Here is a 21,561-nt window from a genome sequence, read left to right on the forward strand (position 1 = left end):
CCCAAAGCATTTATGAGGTCATGTACTGATGTAGCTGATGCAGCTGGAGTTCTAATTCATCCCAAAAGGTGTTCAGGTGTTCAGCCGGGGCAAGGAATGGGCAGGAGGGCAGCTGTCCTGGGCACAGTGGAGCAAGGGGGCAGAGAATGGCCACAGAGCATTAAACCCATTCTACAACATGCATTAACAGTGGGGGATGGGGCACAGTTTCACATTCTTGCCCTCGGCACTAGATGAACCTGTCCTGAGTAGGGTTGAGGTCAGGGCTCTGTGATAGACACTTGAATTCCACCACAACAAACTCATCAAACCATTTCTTTATGGATGCTGATCAGTAGTGTTGAAGTCAGGGCTCTGTGCAGGCCATTCACGTTCCTCCACACCAAACTTATCCAACCATGTCTTTATGAATGGTGATCAGTAGGGTTATGGTCAGGACTCTGTGGAGGTCACTTGAGTTCCTCCACACCAAACCCATCTAATTAAGTCTTTATGGAGCTGGCTTTGTACACAGGGGCACAATCATAGTAGAACACAAAATAACCTTCCCCAAACTGTTGGTTGAAAGTCTAGAACATCTTTTTATTCTGTAGCATTACCAGTGCCTTTCACTGGAAACACCTGAGCTCAATAAAATAGAGAGGGGTCAACATAATTTTGGCCATATAGGCAGATGTGACAGTCAAGTGTCCACTTTTGGCCATATACCGTATATATACACCTTAATAATTATAATTTAATAATCATTTATGTACCTTAAAAATGATAAACTATAACTAAATAATAACATTTGGTTGGACTGACCCATAGAAGATTAATGTTTTGGCATTCCACGCATTGTTGGAATCCTGATTGCCATTCAACCGAGGAAGTAATTTCCTTTGCATTCTTGGCAAACCTTGGGCTTGTGTTGCATGGAAGACCGCTCACATGGTATGTACTCCTTACAGCTCCATTCACATAAAATGTTATATACTTTATTGTATCTGGGTATTTGGGAGTGCAGGAAAAATGGTCCTGTAATAATTATGGAAGTTCTGTCTGGGAACCCGACACACTAGGGTTAGCATTTAAACCAATACTTATCTAGACCCAATCTGAGCTTTGCCGGTGATAATTAAGGGAAGATGAAGCCCTACACTATGGGGAAATAAGTCTATGTCAGACACAAAATTGCACAAGCAACAAAAAAACAAAATGGGTGCAAATTCCTAGTGCATTATATAGAGCGCTTTTTTTAAGGGTAAAAGATACAAATTTACCCACAAACCAAATGAGAATGATAGCGTATCATCAATTCAGAAACCAGAAGCCAGCCCTCAAACCCCATAGGTTCAAATGAATGATAGCAGCTGACGTGTTTTGAGGAACAAAACTTTTGAGGAGCTAAACTGGTTTGACTCTGTTCTCCGCCTCCTTATATCAAGGATTCGTCCCGCCTCTACCAGGAAAGGGAGTAGAGGGGGGAGAGGTCAAAGGGTGTTACTGATCCTGATGGTCCTTGAAGTGGAACTCAACCCAAAAGGGGAAGTTCTGCTTTAACTCCTCCTCCCCTGCCAAGTTCAGCATATCATTTTTTATTTTTTTTTCGTGGGGGGAATGGGTGCCTAGTTTTGACAGGTACCAGATCCCACTTCCACTCAAATCTCCTAAAGTGGAAGTTCTCCACTCCACCTCCCTCCCCGCGGTCTTCTGGGACACGTGCCAGGTCCCAGAAGACTGCAGGATCATTCAGAAAGCATGTGCATGCGCAGTGGGCAGCCAGCAGCCCACAGTTAGGATGCCAGTGCCAGTGTCTGGGAGCGAGGAGCCAGACACACAAGGAGGTGCAATTAAAGGTAGGTTTATTAATATAAAAATAAGACAAGAGTCTATGCAAGTCCAACGGCAGAAATCGTAGCCAAAGCCGGGATCAAGAGCCAGGAAGAATCGTCGCCAGAGCCGGGATCAGGAGCCAGGAAGAATCGTCGCCAGAGCCGGGATCAGGAGCCAGGAAGAATCGACGCCAGAGCCAGGATCAGGAGCCAGGAAGAATCGTCGCCAGAGCCGGGATCAGGAGCCAGGAAGAATCGTCGCCAGAGCCGGGATCAGGAGCCAGGAAGAATCGTCACCAGAGCCGGGATCAGGAGCCAGGAAGAATCGTCGCCAGAGCCGGGATCAGGAGCCAGGAAGAATCGTCGCCAGAGCCGGGATCAGGAGCCAGGAAGAATCATCGCCAGAGCCGGGATCAGGAGCCAGGAAGAATCGTCGCCAGAGCCGGGATCAGGAGCCAGGAAGAATCGTCACCAGAGCCGGGATCAGGAGCCAGGAAGAATCGTCACCAGAGCCGGGATCAGGAGCCAGGAAGAATCGTCACCAGAGCCGGGATCAGGAGCCAGGAAGAATCGTCACCAGAGCCGGGATCAGGAGCCAGGAAGAATCGTCACCAGAGCCGGGATCAGGAGCCAGGAAGAATGGTCGCCAGAGCCGGGGTCAGAAGCCAGGAGGAGTCTTAGCCAAAGCCGAGTCGGTATCCAGGAAAGCAAAGAGTAGCTAAACAGGAGCTTGTTGCTGTGCAAGAGACAGGACACGAATGCAATGGACAGCTACAAACAGCAGACTTTTATGTGATAAGCTGCCACCTCCTGGGGGAGGAGCCGCAGAGGGCTGAAAGCATAAAGGATCCCACAATGCTTTGCAGACACCTAAGATGGATGGCAGCACATGGAGCAGCACAGCCCTGAGGAAAGGTAGGACCTTGACAGCCAGCAACCAGATGGTTTAGTATAAAACTAGCCCGGGTGAGGACAGTGCTGGATCCCTGGACAGGTAAGCGTTCTTTTATTAAAAGTCAGCAGCTACAGGATCTGTAGTTGCTGACATTTATTTATTTATTTATTTTTTTACAGAGTGGACCTCTCCTTTAATGACAGTTACATACATAGTAGCTGAACAAAGGGCTTAAATTTGCACCAAAAGCTAAGCTCAATAAATTTCAGACTTATGTTGACTTACATAAGTTTACCAGACAACTTTCCCTCAAAAGGTATTTCCTGACTAATCCCCCTCCCACCCAAAGTATGAATAGTGAAATTACATTTTTAAACCTGAGAAATGCTTCTCTTTATAACCCTCCTATCCAGACCCATTCCCATCTTAACATTTTTAGAGACGGTCATTAAAGACTCGGAATCCTTACAGATAAAGAATCCTAATAACCAGCGATGTATAGACGCTGGGATTAGGACACTCCTGGAGAATAAAGACTTGGTTATCCGCCCCGGGGACAAGGGAGGGGGAGTGGTTATTCTAGATCAGGCTGACTATATGACAGAGGTCCATAGAATTTTGGATGACAAAGATACATACTGTGTCCTATCCAAAAATCTGCTAACATCATTTAAACGAGATTTATATATTATATATATGATTTATATATTTTGGTTTTGACAAGATTTTTTATCTTCAGATACGAGGGGTTGCAGTGGGAGCAAAATTTGCTCTGAGCCTAGCCAATCTATTCATGGCCAGATGGGAGGAGGATATAATATATTCCAGGGAATGGCCGGAATTAAGCTTTTACCAGCGATACATTGATGATATTTTTTTTTTGTGGCAAGGAAGTCAAGAATCCTTAAAAAACTTTTTTGGTACCTTGAACAATAACAACTTAAATATCCAACTTACATATGTATATGATCATAAAGAGATCAATTTTTTAGACCTTACCCTAATGAATGAAGGTTCTAGGGTCATTTTTTAAATCTACCGATAGGAACAGTTACATTCCTATAGAAAGTTGCCATTATTATTATTATACAGGATTTATATAGCGCCAACAGTTTGCTCAGCACTTTACAATATAACGGGGGACAATACAGCAACAATACAGTTCAATACAAGAGGGAAAGGAGGGCCTGATCCTTGGAGCTTACAATCTAGGAGATCACCCCTCTTGGTTACAGAATATACCGAAAGGTCAGTTTATAAGGAAACGTAAAAACTGTGATAATCTGGATGACTTTTTTTCCCAGGCTGAGACTCTGAAAGTCAGGTTTCTCGGAAGGGGTTATGATTATTCATCATTGAATCAGATGATTAAACATGTGGCTGAAATGGATAGATCTTTCTTGTTGGCCACTACGAATGGAAACAGGCACACAAGTATCTCTGCCTTCATCACTAATTTCTCAATACAGTATAAGGAAACATCTAGAATTTTCAGAAACAATTGGGTAATATAAAGGAATGACCCTGTGCTAGCAAGTTTCTTGCCTGAGAAACCTGAGATGACCTTTCACAGAGCTTGTTCTTTGAGGAATAGGATAGCACCAAACATACTAGATCCACCTAGTACCACATCCTTTTTTCTGGGATATGAAGGGTTTCTATCCATGCAATAAACGTATGATCTGTAGGCATGATGGTAGCCACAAAAGGACGCTAGACACCTTCGTATCTTATTCTACCGGAAAGAGTTATAATATGAATTCCTTTATCAGCTGCAATAGCAAATGTGTTGTTTATCTTTTGGAATTTCCGTGCAAGAAACAGTATATATTGGCAGGACTACGAAGAGATTGAGAGACAGACTAAGAGAACATGTATATAATATTGTGATAAACCGTCCCTTTGTGATAACATTTTGCCCTTTCTGTTTCAGTTTTCTCTCCTTTGTAAAGCTGTATATGTTAGCAGCTGTTATGTAGACAGACATTCTACACTGTTTGTTTAGGGTAATGTGACCTTGTAGTCTTTCACTTCTATAGAGTTCATACTGTATTGTTGGTTGTAGGGTTTTGTTGTGGGTGGGGAAAACCCGGTGCCAGGCAGTCTGGTGGGGGTGGGGGTGAAGCTGTATATATTGAACTGTGTTTAATAAAGATTGATTCATTTCACCCTACACGAAGTTCCAACTCGTGGTTTGGGATAGCAGGGAAGGATTGGTTTTGAGCTCTAATACCTGCCTTGGCAGAGCACTGGAAGACTTGCAAGACAAGGGGACCATTGGCTGAGAAGCATCGCTCCGCACGAGGAAGCCAAGGCGGAATGGTTCTGCCACAAATATTAAGAAAGGTTTTAAGAAATACTCCCTTTCTAGACATTTTAGGTACCACCATCATAGGGACCCTTCTCTTTTGAAGTTTATTGGCATTGATCTCATCCGCCCACATTGGACCAGCAGTAACAGACATTCACAACAGCCTTGTACCATGTGACAAGCTGTGACCAATCACAGCTCACACAGTATTTCTCAATGGCTGCAAGAATGCAGCCAGAGAGAAGGAGAAATGATTGCTTTTACAGCCTTTATGGGTGTAAAAGTAATCAGTGTAAAAAAAAAAAAAATCTTCATCACCCCCCACAAGTAGTATAGTGTCACCATGGTGACACTGTACTGCTAGGGTGACAGTATGTAAAAAACAAAAAAAACAAATAATATAAAAAAAAATAAAATAAAAATGTACAAAAAAAATTTTAAATTATAATTTTTGGTTATAAACTAATTTGGGTTAAATTAGTGGTGAATAAATACCACCATAATAAAGCTTTATTTGTCTCAAAAAATGCTAAAAAATTCATATGGGTACAGTGTTGCATGACTGCGCAATTGTCCTTAAAAGTGTGATAGCGCTGAAAGCTGAAAATTGGCCTGGACAGGAAGGAGGTGAAAGTGTCCAGACTGGAAGTGGTTAAAAAGGGGTAAAAATCTTTACCGAGTAATTATAGACCTGTTAGTGTAACTTCTATAGTTGGGAAGATACTGGAGAGTTTAATAAAAGACCACATAGATGAGTTCTTCCTGGAAAAAATATTTTAAGCAACAGACAGCATGGATTCATGAAAGACAGAAGCTGTCAAACAAATCTGATTTCTTTTTATGAGGGGGTGAGCAAAACCTTGGACAGAGGGTTGGCGGGGGACATGGTATACTTGGACAGAGGGGTGGCGTTGGACGTGGTATACTTGGACAGAGGGGTGGCGGTGGACATGGTATACTTGGACAGAGGGGTGGCATTGGACGTGGTATACTTGGACAGAGGGGTGGCGGTGGATGTGGTATACTTGGACAGAGGGGTGGCATTGGACGTGGTATTCTTGGACAGAGGTGTGGCGGTGGACGTGGAATACTTGGACAGAGGGGTGGCATTGGATGTGGTATACTTGGACAGAGGGGTGGCGGTGGACGTGGTATGCTTGGACAGAGGGGTGGCGGTGGACGTGGTATACTTGGACAGAGGGGTGGCAGTGGACGTGGTATGCTTGGATTTTGCAAATGCGATTGGCACATTCCCCCACACACGGCTAATGTGTAAGGTAAAGTCTACAGGCTTGGAAAAATCTGTATGTAAATGGATAGAAAACTGGCTAAAGGATGGTATTCAGAGAGTAGTGGTTAATGATTCATACTCTGAATGGTCTCGGGGTGTCAGTGGTGTACCCCAAGGTTCAGTGTTGGGACCCTTACATTTTAATATATTTATAAACAATATAGGGTCTGGGATTATAAATCCCATTTCAGTCTTTGCAGATGACACTAAGCTGTGCCGGGGAATAATGTCCTTACAGGATGTCTCCAACTTACAAGCCGACCTCAATGCTCTGTGTAATTGGGCAACTATGTGGCAAATGAGGTTTAATGTTGATAAATGTAAGGTTCTGCACTTGGGGGCTAAGAACATGCATGAATCATACATACTAGGGGGGGGTACAACTGGGGGAATCAATGGTGGGGAAGGATCTGGGGGTTCTGGTAGATCACAAGCTTAATGATGGCATGCAATGCCAAGCTGCGGGTTCTAAAGCGAGCAAAATCCTCTCTTGTATTATAAGAGGTATAGACTCCAGAAAGAGAGATATCATTTCCCTCCCCCCGGGTACAAATCATTAGTAAGACCTCATCTGGAATATGCAGTTCAGTTTTGGGCACCAATTCACAAAAAGAACATTGGGGAACTGGAGAAAGTACAGAGAAGGGCAACCAAACTGATAAGAGGCATGGAGGAGATCAGCTATGAGGAAAGATTAGAGGAACTGAATTTATTCTCTCTTGAGAAGAGATTAAGGAGGGATATGATCACCATGTATAATACATAAGGGGGGATATGATCTCCATGTATAATACATAAGGGGGGATATGATCAACATGTATAAATACATAAGGGGGGGATATGATCTCCATGTATAATACATAAGGGGGATATGATCTCCATGTATAATACATAAACAGGGATATGATCTCCATGTATAATACATAAGGGGGGATATGATCTCCGTGTATAATACATAAACAGGGATATGATCTCCATGTATAAATACATAAGGGGGATATGATCACCATGTATAATACATAAGGGGGATATGATCTCCATGTATAATACTTAAGGGGGGGATATGATCTCCATGTATAATACATAAGGGGGGATATGATCTCCATGTATAATACATAAGGGGGGATATGATCACCATGTATAATACATAAGGGGGGATATGATCACCATGTATAATACATAAGGGGGGATATGATCTCCATGTATAATACATAAGGGGGGGATATGACCTCCATGTATAATACATAAGGGGGATATGATCTCCATGTATAATACATAAGGGGGGATATGATCTCCATGTATAATACATAAGGGGGGATATGATCTCCATGTATAATACATAAGGGGGGATATGATCTCCATGTATAATACATAAGGGGGGATATGATCTCCATGTATAATACATAAGGGGGGATATGATCACCATGTATAATACATAAGGGGGGATATGATCTCCATGTATAATACATAAGGGGGGATATGATCTCCATGTATAATACATAAGGGGAGATATGACCGCCATGTATAATACATAAGGGGGGATATGATCACCATGTATAATACATAAGAGGGGATATGATCACCATGTATAATACATAAGGGGGATATGATCTCCATGTATAATACATAAGGGGGATATGATCTCCATGTATAATACATAAGGGGGGGATATGATCACCATGTATAATACATAAGGGGGATATGATCTCCATGTATATTACATAAGGGGGGATATGATCTCCATGTATAATACATAAGTGGGGATATGATCTCCATGTATAATACATAAGGGGAGATATGATCTCCATGTATAATACATAAGGGGGGGATATGATCACCATGTATAATACATAAGGGGGGATATGATCTCCATGTATAATACATAAGGAGGGATATGATCTCCATGTATAATACATAAGGGGGGATATGATCTCCATGTATAATACATAAGGGGGATATGATCTCCATGTATAATACATAAGGGGGGATATGATCTCCATGTATAATACATAAGGGGGGATATGATCTCCATGTATAATACATAAGGAGGATATGATCACCATGTATAATACATAAGGGGGGATATGATCTCCATGTATAATACATAAGGGGGGATATGATCTCCATGTAAAATACATAAGGGGGGATATGATCTCCATGTATAATACATAAGGGAGATATGATCACCATGTATAATACATAAGGGGGGATATGATCTCCATGTATAATACATAAGGGGGGATATGATCTCCATGTATAATACATAAGGGGGGATATGATCTCCATGTATAATACATAAGGGGGGGATATGATCTCCATGTATAATACATAAGGGGGGATATGATCACCATGTATAATACATAAGGGGGGATATAATCTCCATGTATGATACATAAGGGGGGATATGATCTCCATGTATAAATATAACAGTGGTTCATATAGTGAACTCGGCGTAGAGCTATTCACCCTGAGGTCATTACATCACATGTAACTATGTAGTGGTTACTTATCCGTTTCCACTTTTTCCATTGTTTAAGGTATTTTATTTTTCTTCCCCTGCCCCCCTTTTTCCTGTTATACATTAGGATATTTTTGTTTTATATGAAATATAGCCTTTCAGTTCCTACAGTGTATTGCTATGTTTTTTATCATTTTCTTTGTATTTTCCTGTTACTGTTCTTGGAATTTGAGAAAGTTTTCTTTGTTCCATATATCCTTTGCTTTATGATCCCTTTCTGTTTTAATAATACTATATAATACATTGTTACTCGTTACCACCACTGGACCAGTATGCTTATCAGGACTGGCTTTTCTATAAATGTTTATCATTAATTACGATGCACTTATTGAATTTATAGTATAATTTTACAGTATATGGATATATTTTATATTATATAATTTTTATAGTATATAGTTATATTTTAGAGCGTGCATTTTAGCATCTTATATTAATACATCTTGATACGGATTAATATCCCTTAGTTTTATACATGTATATCTCTTTTTTCAGTTTTATATATGTATTATCTTTGCTATTTTCTGACAGCGATTATTGCTCCATTCCTTTAGGTACTGGCCGGCCATGTTCACTCCCTTGACTACAGTAAAATGGCGATCGTTACATGTCACTTTTATTTATAAATCATTCCATCTTTTTAATTGACCTTTTTTCAATCTATTATTATTACAGTACTGTTTTTTGATATTAGTTTTTTATTCATTTAGATCGGAGCGCTGCTTATGATCTTTGCTCTGGTACTTCAGCTCTGTTTTTATGCTGTTGGCGGTCCTCTGGTCTCCTGTAAATGGCGCCCGGCCACTTGTGCACCCGGGGCTATATATAGGCTTGTGTCTATGGCGTCAGTAAGGAGGTGGAACCCTTTGATAACGTGCATGTGCACGACACGCGTCAGATGGGAGCCTGTGTACTGACGTCACGCCGCCGCGTCCACATGATGGTCCGACGACCATCTTTGTGAGTGGTTTTACCTTATTTGCTTGCTCCACGTGGATGCTTTTTAATACTGGAATAAAAATACTACACTATTAGCGGTTTCTGGGATCTTTTGTGAGCTGGTTCCTTCAGGATTTTGTCATTGTTCACATTGAGGATTGATTGCTGTGCTGGAGGTATCTCCCTTTCTGCTCCATCATTGCTGCATTCTGTCTGTGCCTGACATTTATTATTTATTTATTTCAGGTACTTATATAGCGCCGTCAATTTACGCAGCACTTTACATATATATTGTACATTCACATCAGTCCCTAACCCTCAAGGGGTGTACAATCTAAGGTCCCTAACTTACATTCATACATACACATACTAGGTCTAGTTTAGACAGGAGCCAATTAACTTACCAGCATGTCTTTGGAGTGCGGGAGGAAACTGGAGTACCCGGAGGAAACCCACGCAGGCACAGGGAGAACATGCAAACTCCAGGCAGGTGGTGCCGTGGTTGGGATTCGAACTGGTGACCTTAGTACTGCCAGGCGGAAGTGCTAACCACTTAGCCACTGTGCTGCCCCACATGAACCTAGCCTGACCTGTATGTGGAGGAGTTTGCTACCTTTGCTGTATATGCACATTGTACATGCGCTTCTGGTGAGTGAATTGTAAAGAAGTCATTTTCACGGATTCACTTATCACTGGAAGTCACGATTCTTATTTGGACTCATTTTACGTTGTCTATGATTGGACTCTTTGTTCGTCATTTATTTATCATACTTGTATATTTATGTCATTACAGTCACTATCTTTGTTGCCACTATTGCACTGCTACTTCAGTGTTCCACGTTATCCATATTATTATTTATTTATGTCACTTCACCGCCGACCAGTGCGCTTCACTCTGACTGCATTATTTGTTGCCGTATGCACTGTGTGCTTCAGCATGCGCTGACCCCGCTCTGTCATGTGACGTGGCCTACCACTTGGTGGCCAGAGGCGGACTGACAACTCATGGGGCCCCCGGGCAATAGGGGATCATGAGGCCCCTGTGTCCTTGCCCAAACTCAAAAAAGCCTATGAAAAAGGTACCAGGGGGCATCTCATGGGGCCCCCTACTGCCTCCGGGCCCTCAAGCAGTGCCCGAGTATCCAAATGGTCAGTCTGCCCCTGTTGGTGGCTGAGTTTCTGTTGTTCCCAGTTGCTTCCACTTTGTTATAATCCCACTAACAGTTGAGCGTGGAATATTTAGTAGCCAGGAAATGTCACGGATGGACTTATTGCACAGGTGACCACCTATCACGGGACCACGCTTGGAGTCACTGAGCTCCTGAGAGCGACCCATTCTTTCACCAATGTTTGTAGAAGCAGTCTGCATGCCTAGGGGATGATTGTATACACCTGTGACCATGGAGGTGATTAAAAAATGGAAGTATCCTCCTGCGCTTAATATGAATAAAAATCCCTATACTAACAGCTGCTGTCACTCTGCCTTAAACCATTAAGTCATATAATTACACACCTTTAAAATAGTGAAGCGCTAAAAATAATGTCTCTATATATGCATTAAAGTACCATCAAAAGTAAAAAATCCAAAGCCTTAATCTATCAGTGAAATATCATAAATAATTAAAAATACGATAAAAAGTGACATTCATAACTCATAATGGTGACATAAAATAATTTGTGACAAACTTATATTCCCCTAATTATTTCATTACCCTGATGAAGTCACGACGCACGTGACGCAACGCGTCGGTACGCCATTTCCGGTTTGAAGTTAAGTCACTTCCGGTCACGTGGGGACGCATGTCCGGACGCAGCGGCCATATTGGTTTCCCTTCCTGCATGTGAATACACCCATGGAATGAGGTGGAAAGCGATTTGTAACAGGAAACAAATTGGAGGTGGAGTGGAAGTCCTGTGATCCCTTGCTGAGCTGCCTGGATTAAAGGATTGCCTTTGAGGAGAGCTATAGCCTTGTGGCCCTGTGTGGGTCAATATGGGGAGGTGAGTAGGCATTGCTGCCATTGGAGGATTCCTTTTGAGCACTAGAAGTGAAGATCACTGAGTGTCTTTTCTCACATTATTGCATGGACTTTTTGTTTATTTGATGCACAGTGTTGGTTTATGTGTATAAATCACAAGAAGCAGCGGACTAAATATTTTTATGAAATATTTGGATGTATGGTTTCTCACAGAAATTAATAATCACTGTTTTTGATCAATAATCACTGTTTTTTTATTTTTATAGATGAAACAATTATGATTACCGTATTTTTTGCCGTATAAGACGCACCTGACCATAAGACGCACCTAGGTTTTAGAGGCAGAAAACAGGAAAAAAAAAATTCTGAACTAATGGACTGCAGACACAGTACAGGAGATGACCAGAGACTGCGGACAGCACAGGGATGACCAGAGACTGCGGACAGCACAGGGATGACCAGAGACTGCGGACAGCACAGGGATGACCAGAGACTGCGGACAGCACAGGGATGACCAGAGACTGCGGACAGTACAGGGATGACCAGAGACTGCGGACAGTACAGGGATGACCAGAGACTGCGGACAGTACAGATGACTGCTGACCTTTGGGGAGGTGGGGAGCGGGTACCTGAATTTGACAGGTACCCGCTCTTACTTCCGCAGAGTTTTTGTTTGATCTTACCTGTTCCTCGATCCAGCCGCGCGCTGTCTTCCCGGCTTCTGTAATGGCGCTCGGCATGACAGCCGGGTGCCCAGTGCGCATGAGCGAGAAGCACTTGCGCTTTGTGATTGGTCCGGCGGCTTCTGGGATCTGTCATGTGTCCCAGGTACCGCCTTACCATTCACAAAAAGCACCGCTTCTTGCGCATGCGCACTTGGCACCCAGCTGTCATGCCCAGCGCCCATACTACAGAAGCCGGGAAGACAGCGCGCCGCTGGATAGAGGAACAGGTAAGGTCCCGCTGCAGAGCTGAGCGGCCGGCCCGGTATTCTGACACGGCCGCGGTGGAAATACCGGACCGGCCGCTCCATATTCGCTCCATAAGACGCACTGACATTTCCCCCCCAGTTTTGGGGAAGAAAAAGTGCGTCTTATACGGCGAAAAATACGGTATATGTGTTTGTCACATATTTATCATGGTTATATAGTTTTTTATTGAAAATCATAATCACTGATTCTGATTAATAATCACGGATTAATTTGATGGATGAAATAATTAGGGGAATATAAGTTTGTCACAAATTATTTTGATCACGGATCTATACCATTATGAGTTATGAATATCACTTTTTATTGTATTTATTATTTATGATATTTCACTGATAGATTAAGGCTTTGGATTTTTTACTTTTGATGGTACTTTAATGCATACATGGAGGTGATTGGAACACCTGAATCCAGTGATTTGGAGGGCTGGCCCAATACTTTTGGCAATATAGCGTATCTTTCTCGCCATTAATAGAAAGAGCATTTCAGCAGGATTGACAGTTAGTGATCACTGTGATAGCCAATCACAGGTCATCATAGTGATCATGTGAACAGGAACCTCTTTAGGCTCCATTTACATCACCGCGATTCTGCCCACGATTAGAAAACACACTGTAAAAATGTGAAAATGCACGATCGCGTGTTCAGATGTGATTCATTTCATCGGCACCTGAAAACGCAGGGCGTTCTTTTACCTCAATCATTGTCACATTTTCCTGCATGACAAACGCACCGCGATTGCACAAACAAAATTGCAAATATATTGATAAGGGCCTCCTGCACTACTTACAATAAACTAATATCAGGTGGGGGGGGGGGGGCTGCTATCCCCCAACCATATACCAAATGGATATTAAACGCAATTTTGAGAGAACATTGGTGCAGCGCTACCCCAGTCCTACAATACTCCTACACAGCATACCCCAATATGCCATCAGGGTAAAAAATATACAAATAAATAGTGCTGCATAACCAATTAAAGAAATCTGTGTAAATAATAGAATAGACAAAAAACTTTTATAAATCATCCAAGCGTGGTCTAATGACTCATTTCACAAAAAGAGACGTGACTTAAGTACGCCACCAGTGCAAGTGCAGTGAAACAAAATAACAGTACAGTATACAATCACTCACAAATAAAAAGTAAAGTGAAATGATCCACTAAATGGGATCCATGGTGAAAAATACTCATGATATACCGTATTTTTCGCTCCATAAGACGCACCTAGGTTTTAGAGGAGAGAAACAAGAAAAAAAATATTCTGAACCAATGGACTGCAGACACAGTACAGGGGATGACTAGAGACTGCGGACATAGTACAGGAGATGACCAGAGACTGCGGACACAGTACAGGAGATGACCAGAGACTGCGGACACAGTACAGGAGATGACCAGAGACTGCGGACACAGTACAGGAGATGACCAGAGACTGCAGACACAGTACAGGAGATGACCAGAGACTGCGGACACAGTACAGGAGATGACCAGAGACTGCGGACATGGTACAGGAGATGACCAGAGACTGCGGACACGGTACAGGGGATGACCAGAGACTGCGGACACGGTACAGGGGATGACCAGAGACTGCGGACACGGTACAGGAGATGACCAGAGACTGCGGACATAGTACAGGAGTTGACCAGAGACTGCGGACACGGTACAGGGGATGACCAGAGACTGCGGACACGGTACAGGAGATGACCAGAGACTGCGGACACGGAACAGGAGATGACCAGAGACTGCGGACACGGTACAGGGGATGACCAGAGACTGCGGACACGGTACAGGAGATGACCAGAGACTGCGGACACGGTACAGGAGATGACCAGAGACTGCGGACACGGTACAGGGGATGACCAGAGACTGCGGACACGGTACAGGAGATGACCAGAGACTGCGGACACGGTACAGGGGATGACCAGAGACTGCGGACACGGTACAGGAGATGACCAGAGACTGCGGACACGGTACAGGAGATGACCAGAGACTGCGGACACGGTACAGGGGATGACCAGAGACTGCGGACACGGTACAGGGGATGACCAGAGACTGCGGACACGGTACAGGGGATGACCAGAGACTGCGGACACGGTACAGGAGATGACCAGAGACTGCGGACACGGTACAGGAGACGACCAGAGACTGCGGACACAGTACAGGAGACAACTAGAGGCTGCGGACACAGTACAGGGGATGACCAGAGGCTGCGGACACAGTACAGGAGATGACCAGAGACTGCGGACACAGTAAAGGGATGACCAGAGACGGCGGACAGTACAGGGGATGACCAGAGACTGCAGAGAGTACAGGAGATGACCAGAGACTGCAGACAGTACAGAGGATGACCAGAGACTGCAGAGAGTACAGGAGATGACCAGAGACTGCAGACAGTACAGGGGATGACCAGAGACTGCAGAGAGTACAGGAGATGACCAGAGACTGCAGACAGTGCAGGGGATGACCAGAGACTGTAGACAGTGCAGGGGATGACCAGAGACTGCAGACAGTACAGGAGATGACCAGAGACTGCGGACCTTTAGGGAGGGAGGGGGAGTGGGTACCTGAATTTGACAGGTACCCGCTCCCACTTCCGCGGAGTTGTCCTCCCTTTACTGTGGGCACCCGGCTGAGACAGCCGGGTGCCCACTGCGCATGCGTGAAAAGCGCAGCACTTTGTGAATGGCCCGGCGTCTTCTGGGACCTGTCATGTGTTCCAGAAGACGCCGGACCATTCACAAAGTGCAGCGCTTCTCACGCATGCGCAGTGGGCACTCGGCTGTGACAGATGCCGGCACGGGAAGACTGTACAGCGCTGGACCGAGGACCAGGTAAGGTCCAGCAGCAGAGAACAGCTGAGCGGCCAGCGCGGTATTCTGACATGGTGGCGGTGGAAATACCAGACCGGCCGGTTTATATTCGCTCCATAAGACGCACTGACATTCCCCCCCCCTTTTTGGGGGACAAAAAGTGCGTCTTATAGAGCGAAAAATACGGTACTAATTATTAAGAAACGTCAGTGATACAAATATGAAAGAAAAAAGTACAATGTACCTATGGGACTCTAAAAGGTCCAAACTAAAATATTCTATAGTGAAACATAAATTGATATATAAAGGGAATCCATGAAATGTGGGATTATTTTCAATTATCACATTAAATTTTGTGATAAATATAGTGGCCAAGGAGGCTATTGGTAGCCAAAAGAAAATGTGAAAATAAATAAGTGAATCCCTGAATGTGGGATTTTTCAGATTATCACATTGAATTATTGTGATGAGTGTGGTGATCAAAAAAGACAAAGAATAACCAGAAAACATAAATTAGTAATATCACAACAAAGGTGACATCAAAAAATGATAATAGTAAATAAATAGATCAAAGTGTCAAGTAAAAAAAATGTCCAAGAAGGGTCAAATCCAAAGATACGTTGAAAGCCTCGAATATTTCCAACGCATCAGATGCAGTGCAGGTGATGGTGTTAAATCCGCACTGTATTGGGGTATGCTAGTGTAGGACTGGGGTAGGACTGGGGTAGGAGTGGGGTAGGAGTGGGGTAGGACTGGGGTAGGACTGGGGTAGGAGTGGGGTAGGACTGGGGTAGGACTGGGGTAGGACTGGGGTAGGATTGGGGTAGGATTGGGGTAGCGCTGCACCGATTTTATCACAAACAAAATTGCCCGATGCCCTTTTTTGGAACCTTTCCTGGGCGTCCCGTGATTTTGTTTGCGTGATCTCTTTTCAGGTGCTGTTGGAATAAATGGCACCTGAACACGTGATTGCGCGTTTTCACAGTGCGGTTTCAAATCGCGGGCAGAATTGCGGCAAATCCACGCTAGTGTGAATGGAGCCTTAGAACAAGATCAGAAGCTGTCGGTGACAGATTAGTCTCTGTATCAGTGGCGTGCTATGGAACACGCTTCCAGCACAAACAGGTGCGCATATACATGGAGTCACGGAAGAAGGCTACGCAAATATGGGTGAGGTCAAAGAGAAAGGGTTAAGGGCCCATTTACACTGCAATACAAAGCATTGTGTTCCCATCATACAAATGGTTTCTGTTCCAGGGGCGGACTGACAACTCATGGGGCCCCCGGGCAATAGGGGATCATGGGGCCCCTGTGTCCTTGCACAAACTCAAAAAAGCCTATGAAAAAGGTACCAGGGGCATCTCATGGGGCCCCCTACTGACCCCGGGCCCTCGGGCAGTGCCCGAGTTTCCAAATGGTCAGTCCGCCCCTGGTCTGTTCCCATCTATTAGATTGTAAGCTCTTATGAACAGAGCCCTTCTAAACCTCCTGCATTGTATTGTAACTGTACGCCTTTTATATTGTAAAGCGCTGCGCAAACTGTTGGCACTATATAAATCCTGTATTATAATAATAATTTCAACTCTGCGTTTTAAAAAAATGCATCATATCTGGGGGTTTTTTCTGCATTTTATTGTGTTGGGAGGCCCATAGGTCTCATTCACACTGGCGTACCCAAGCGTGCATCCTTGCCTAGGACCGCATGTGCCTGCATGGAATGCACCGCTGTTCTGTGCATCCGCATACAGGCAGACCCATTCATTGCCAATGGAACACAGTGGTTGCACGGACCCAGCAGCTGCTTCCAGTCTGATGCCAATGGAGGTGCGTGCCCATGAATACAGACAGTGTGCATTCGGGGACACTCACTCACATCAAACACCTGTACAGTGCTGTGCACATGCAGGGCTGCTGTTAGAAACCACGGGGCCCCATACAGCCATACTGACAGGGCCCCACCAGAAAAAAAAAAAAAAAAAAAAAAAAAAAAAAAACCCAGTTATGAATGAACACAGCAAGTGATCATTAGCGGTCACTCATTGTGCTCATTCAGGAAAAGAAGGGGCTGGTAAATGTTATATTTATTGGACCCTTCCCCCACTTTCCATCCTGAAGGATCCTATTGTGTGCTTGCAGCTGCCGGTGGGAAGGAGAAATGGGAAAGCACTGCCGGGGTGGGGGCCTGGGCAGGGGGCCTGGGCAGCAGGGGGAAATGTATGGTGCACAGCGGAGGGGGGGGCAATTACTGGAACCAATCCCCTGTATGGATCTCTCTGCAGCAGCTAAAAGCCAGCGGGAAGTGGAGGGGAAGAAGCCAGCTTTCAGCTGCTGCAGGGAGAGCCATATAGGGGATCGGTTCCAGTAATTGCCCCCCTGTGCTGATCACCCTCCCTGCCCACATCTGATTCAGCCAGCTGCCTGGGCCCCCCTGCTGGCCTGGGCCCCATACAGAAGGACTGGGGGTACTCTCTTATCCACGGCTCTGTGCACATGCTGCCATGAAAATTTGAATGATCGGGCATGTTGGAAAGGTTTTGAAAAATGTACAAAATTCTAATCAATGATGGGAGAATTGTATGACAGATATAATCAAAAAAGAAACGAGCCTGAGCTGTGGCCTGGAAAGAAAAGAAGATTCCTGGCCACGAAAATTCTTTCTGTAGCAACATGAGGTGAAATTGAAGGCTTGGTTGGTCGAATTCCGAAATCATTGGTGGCGCCATCGGGTTACAAAGCGCACAAAATTTCTGATATTCTAAAGAAAATTTGTTCAGAGTTTGACTAATGAATGATCTGCATTAGGTATGCCTGTGCAAGTGAGAGCATAGATGTCAATGATAGTGCATCAAAACCAGGGGCGGACTGACCATTGGGGAACTCGGGCACTGCCCGAGGGCCCGGGGTCAGTAAGGGGCCCCATGAGATGTCCCTGGTACCTTTCATAGGCTTTTTTGGGTGTGATTTGAGTGTGGGTGAGGACACAGGGGCCCCATGATCCCCTATTGCCGGGGGGCCCCATGAGTTGTCAGTTCGCCCCTGATCAAAACGCATATAATATGTGTTATGACGCATTTGCAACTTTATTTACTCCAAATTCTAACTGTTAAAAAACGCATTGAAAAACTGCATTAAAACGCATGTCAACACAAAAAACAAAATGCATTATGCATGACATAACCCAACCCCCACCCTCCAAAAAAAAACTCTGCTCAGGCATAGCTCTAAATGGGCCTTAAAGAGGTATTAAACCCAAAAGCAAACATTTATTATATTGAAGCTTACCATATCTTAGATGTGACGGCTGCATTAGTATTCTTTTTTTAGGCTTTCTTTCATTTTGTATTTTTATTTGGTGATCCTGCCAGTAAGTCTGTTGTTTTTCAGCAGTTGAAGCTCTCCAGCAGAGTGTATCAGTTTACAGAGATATTATTTATTTCAGGTACTTATATAGCGCCATCAATTTACGCAGCGCTTTATATATATATTGTACATTCACATCAGTCCCTAACCCTCAAGGGGTGTACAATCTAAGGTCCCTAACTCACATTCATACATACACATACTAGGGACAATTTAGACAGGAGCCAATTAACCTACCAGCATGTCTTTGGAGTGTGGGAGGAAACCGGAGTACCCAGAAGAAACCAACACAGGCACAGGGAGAACATGCAAACTCCAGGCAGGTGGCGCCGTGGTTGGGATTTGAACCGACGACCCTAGTACTGCCAGGTGGAAATGCTAACCAATTAGCCACTGTGCTGCCCATTATATTGAAGCTTACCATATCTTAGATGTGACGGCTGTATTAGTATTCTTTTTTATGCTTTCTTTCATTTTGTATTTTTATCTGGTGATCCTGCCAGTAAGTCTGTTGTTTTTCAAAAGTCCAAGCTCTCCAGCAGAGTGTATCAGTTTACAGAGATAGGACAAACCATTTACCACTGGCAGAGGTGCTTACAATGATCAGCTTTTATTTCATTTTTTTATAAAACCCAAACTGTTTCCTGTAACTGATTATAAAGTATTAGCTGGAGTTCGGCTTCGATTTGTTAGTGTATCTAAATCTGCTAGTACATCTAACACTCCCCTCTTTTCCGACAGACAATGCTGCTGTCTAAAGGTGCCCCCTGTGCTCCATCATCCATTACCTAGATGTGATGGCTGCATTAGTATTCTTTTTTTAGGCTTTCTTTCATTTTGTATTTTTATCTGGTGATCCTGCCAGTAAGTCTGTTGTTTTTCAAAAGTCCAAGCTCTCCAGCAGAGTGTATCAGTTTACAGAGATAAGACAAACCATTTACCACTGGCAGGGGTGCTTACAATGATCAGCTTTTATTTCATTTATATAAAACCCAAAATGAAATGGTTTGCTGTAACTGATTATAAAGTATTAGCTGGAGTTCGGCTTCAATTTGTTAGTGTATCTAAATCTGCTAGTACATCTAACACTCCCCTCTTTTCCGACAGACAATGCTGCTGTCTAAAGGTGCCCCCTGTGCTCCATCATCCACAGTGGGGGCGCTCTAATACAGGAGGTATGTTTATTGGCCAGATCACCAGGTTTAAACAGAGAGAAAAATGCCTAAAAAAGAAAAGTAATGCAGTCACCACATCTAATGATTGGTAAGCTGCAATATATGACATTTTTGGCTTTGGGGTTAATACCGCTTTATATACCAAAAATGTGTTCTAAGAATTATGTACAAATTCCTAATTCTGCGAAAGAATGTGTAAAACACGTACAGGAAATGTGGCAGCTATATTTACCTCGCTATCATAGGAAGCCAATCTGAAACATGAATGCAATCTGATCAACGGAGAATATTTTTCAAGCCTACAGCATTTGCAGAAGTTTCTGCGGCCAAAGTTAGATTTTTTTAAAAAAAGTCTTTGGAGATGCTTAGAGTCTGTCTGTCCTCACCTGAGCTTTGCAGACTTCGTCCCGAAGATCAACGATCGGCGCAGTCCAGGAAGACTCACCGCAATACCGCGACCGACCGGGCTTCAGGCCGGAGCGCTCATGTTATCAATACCATGATTTCTATCTGCCAGAAGGGAGGAGGAAAAAACATGTCCTAGTGTAGGGAGAATTCATGTGACAATGTGTCTCAGAGAAGAGATTAGAGGGGAGTATCTCTACAGCAATAGTCAGCACAGCGGAGGGAGGAGACTAATCCTTTCCTAGTTCAGGAAGGATCTTCACCACAAAAACACGTTCCTCAAAGAGAGAATTTACAAATCACACAGCTGGAGGCGTTCCACTGGAATGGATTGTATGTCTGAGAATGTAAGGCTACGGACATACTCACTACGGACATACTCACTACGGACATACTCACTACGGACATACTCACTACAGACATACTCACTACGGACATACTCACTACAGACATACTCACTACAGACATACTCACTACGGACATACTCACTACGGACATACTCACTACGGACATACTCACTACGGACATACTCACTACGGACATACTCACTACGGACATACTCACTACGGACATACTCACTACGGACATACTCACTACGGACATACTCACTACGGACATACTCACTACGGACATACTCACTACGGACATACTCACTACGGACATACTCACTACAGACATACTCACTACGGACATACTCACTACGGACATACTCACTACGGACATACTCACTACGGACATACTCACTACGGACATACTCACTACGGACATACTCACTACGGACATACTCACTACAGACATACTCACTACGGACATACTCACTACAGACATACTCACTACAGACATACTCACTACAGACATACTCACTACGGACATACTCACTACGGACATACTCACTACGGACATACTCACTACGGACATACTCACTACAGACATACTCACTACGGACATACTCACTACAGACATACTCACTACAGACATACTCACTACAGACATACTCACTACGGACATACTCACTACGGACATACTCACTACGGACATACTCACTACAGACATACTCACTACGGACATATTCACTACAGA

The 21,561-nt window shown here is 43.9% G+C and overlaps 1 protein-coding gene across 1 annotated transcript in view; it reads right to left on the reverse strand.

The window, feature by feature from the left end:
• The window catches only part of LOC149444259 (granulocyte-macrophage colony-stimulating factor receptor subunit alpha-like), a 96,165-nt gene extending 75,536 nt beyond the window's left edge, over positions 1-20,629 (reverse strand). The window contains exon 1 of the mRNA XM_089654739.1: positions 20,463-20,629. The gene's annotated coding sequence lies outside the window, so the exon portion shown is untranslated. The remainder of the gene's footprint in view (positions 1-20,462) is intronic.
• Positions 20,630-21,561: the final 932 nt, after the last annotated feature.

The sequence above is a fragment of the Staurois parvus genome, unplaced genomic scaffold (genome assembly GCF_062004578.1).
Source record: "Staurois parvus isolate SC_StPar_1 unplaced genomic scaffold, SC_StPar_1.0 ptg000795l, whole genome shotgun sequence".
Classification (NCBI taxonomy): domain Eukaryota; kingdom Metazoa; phylum Chordata; class Amphibia; order Anura; family Ranidae; genus Staurois; species Staurois parvus.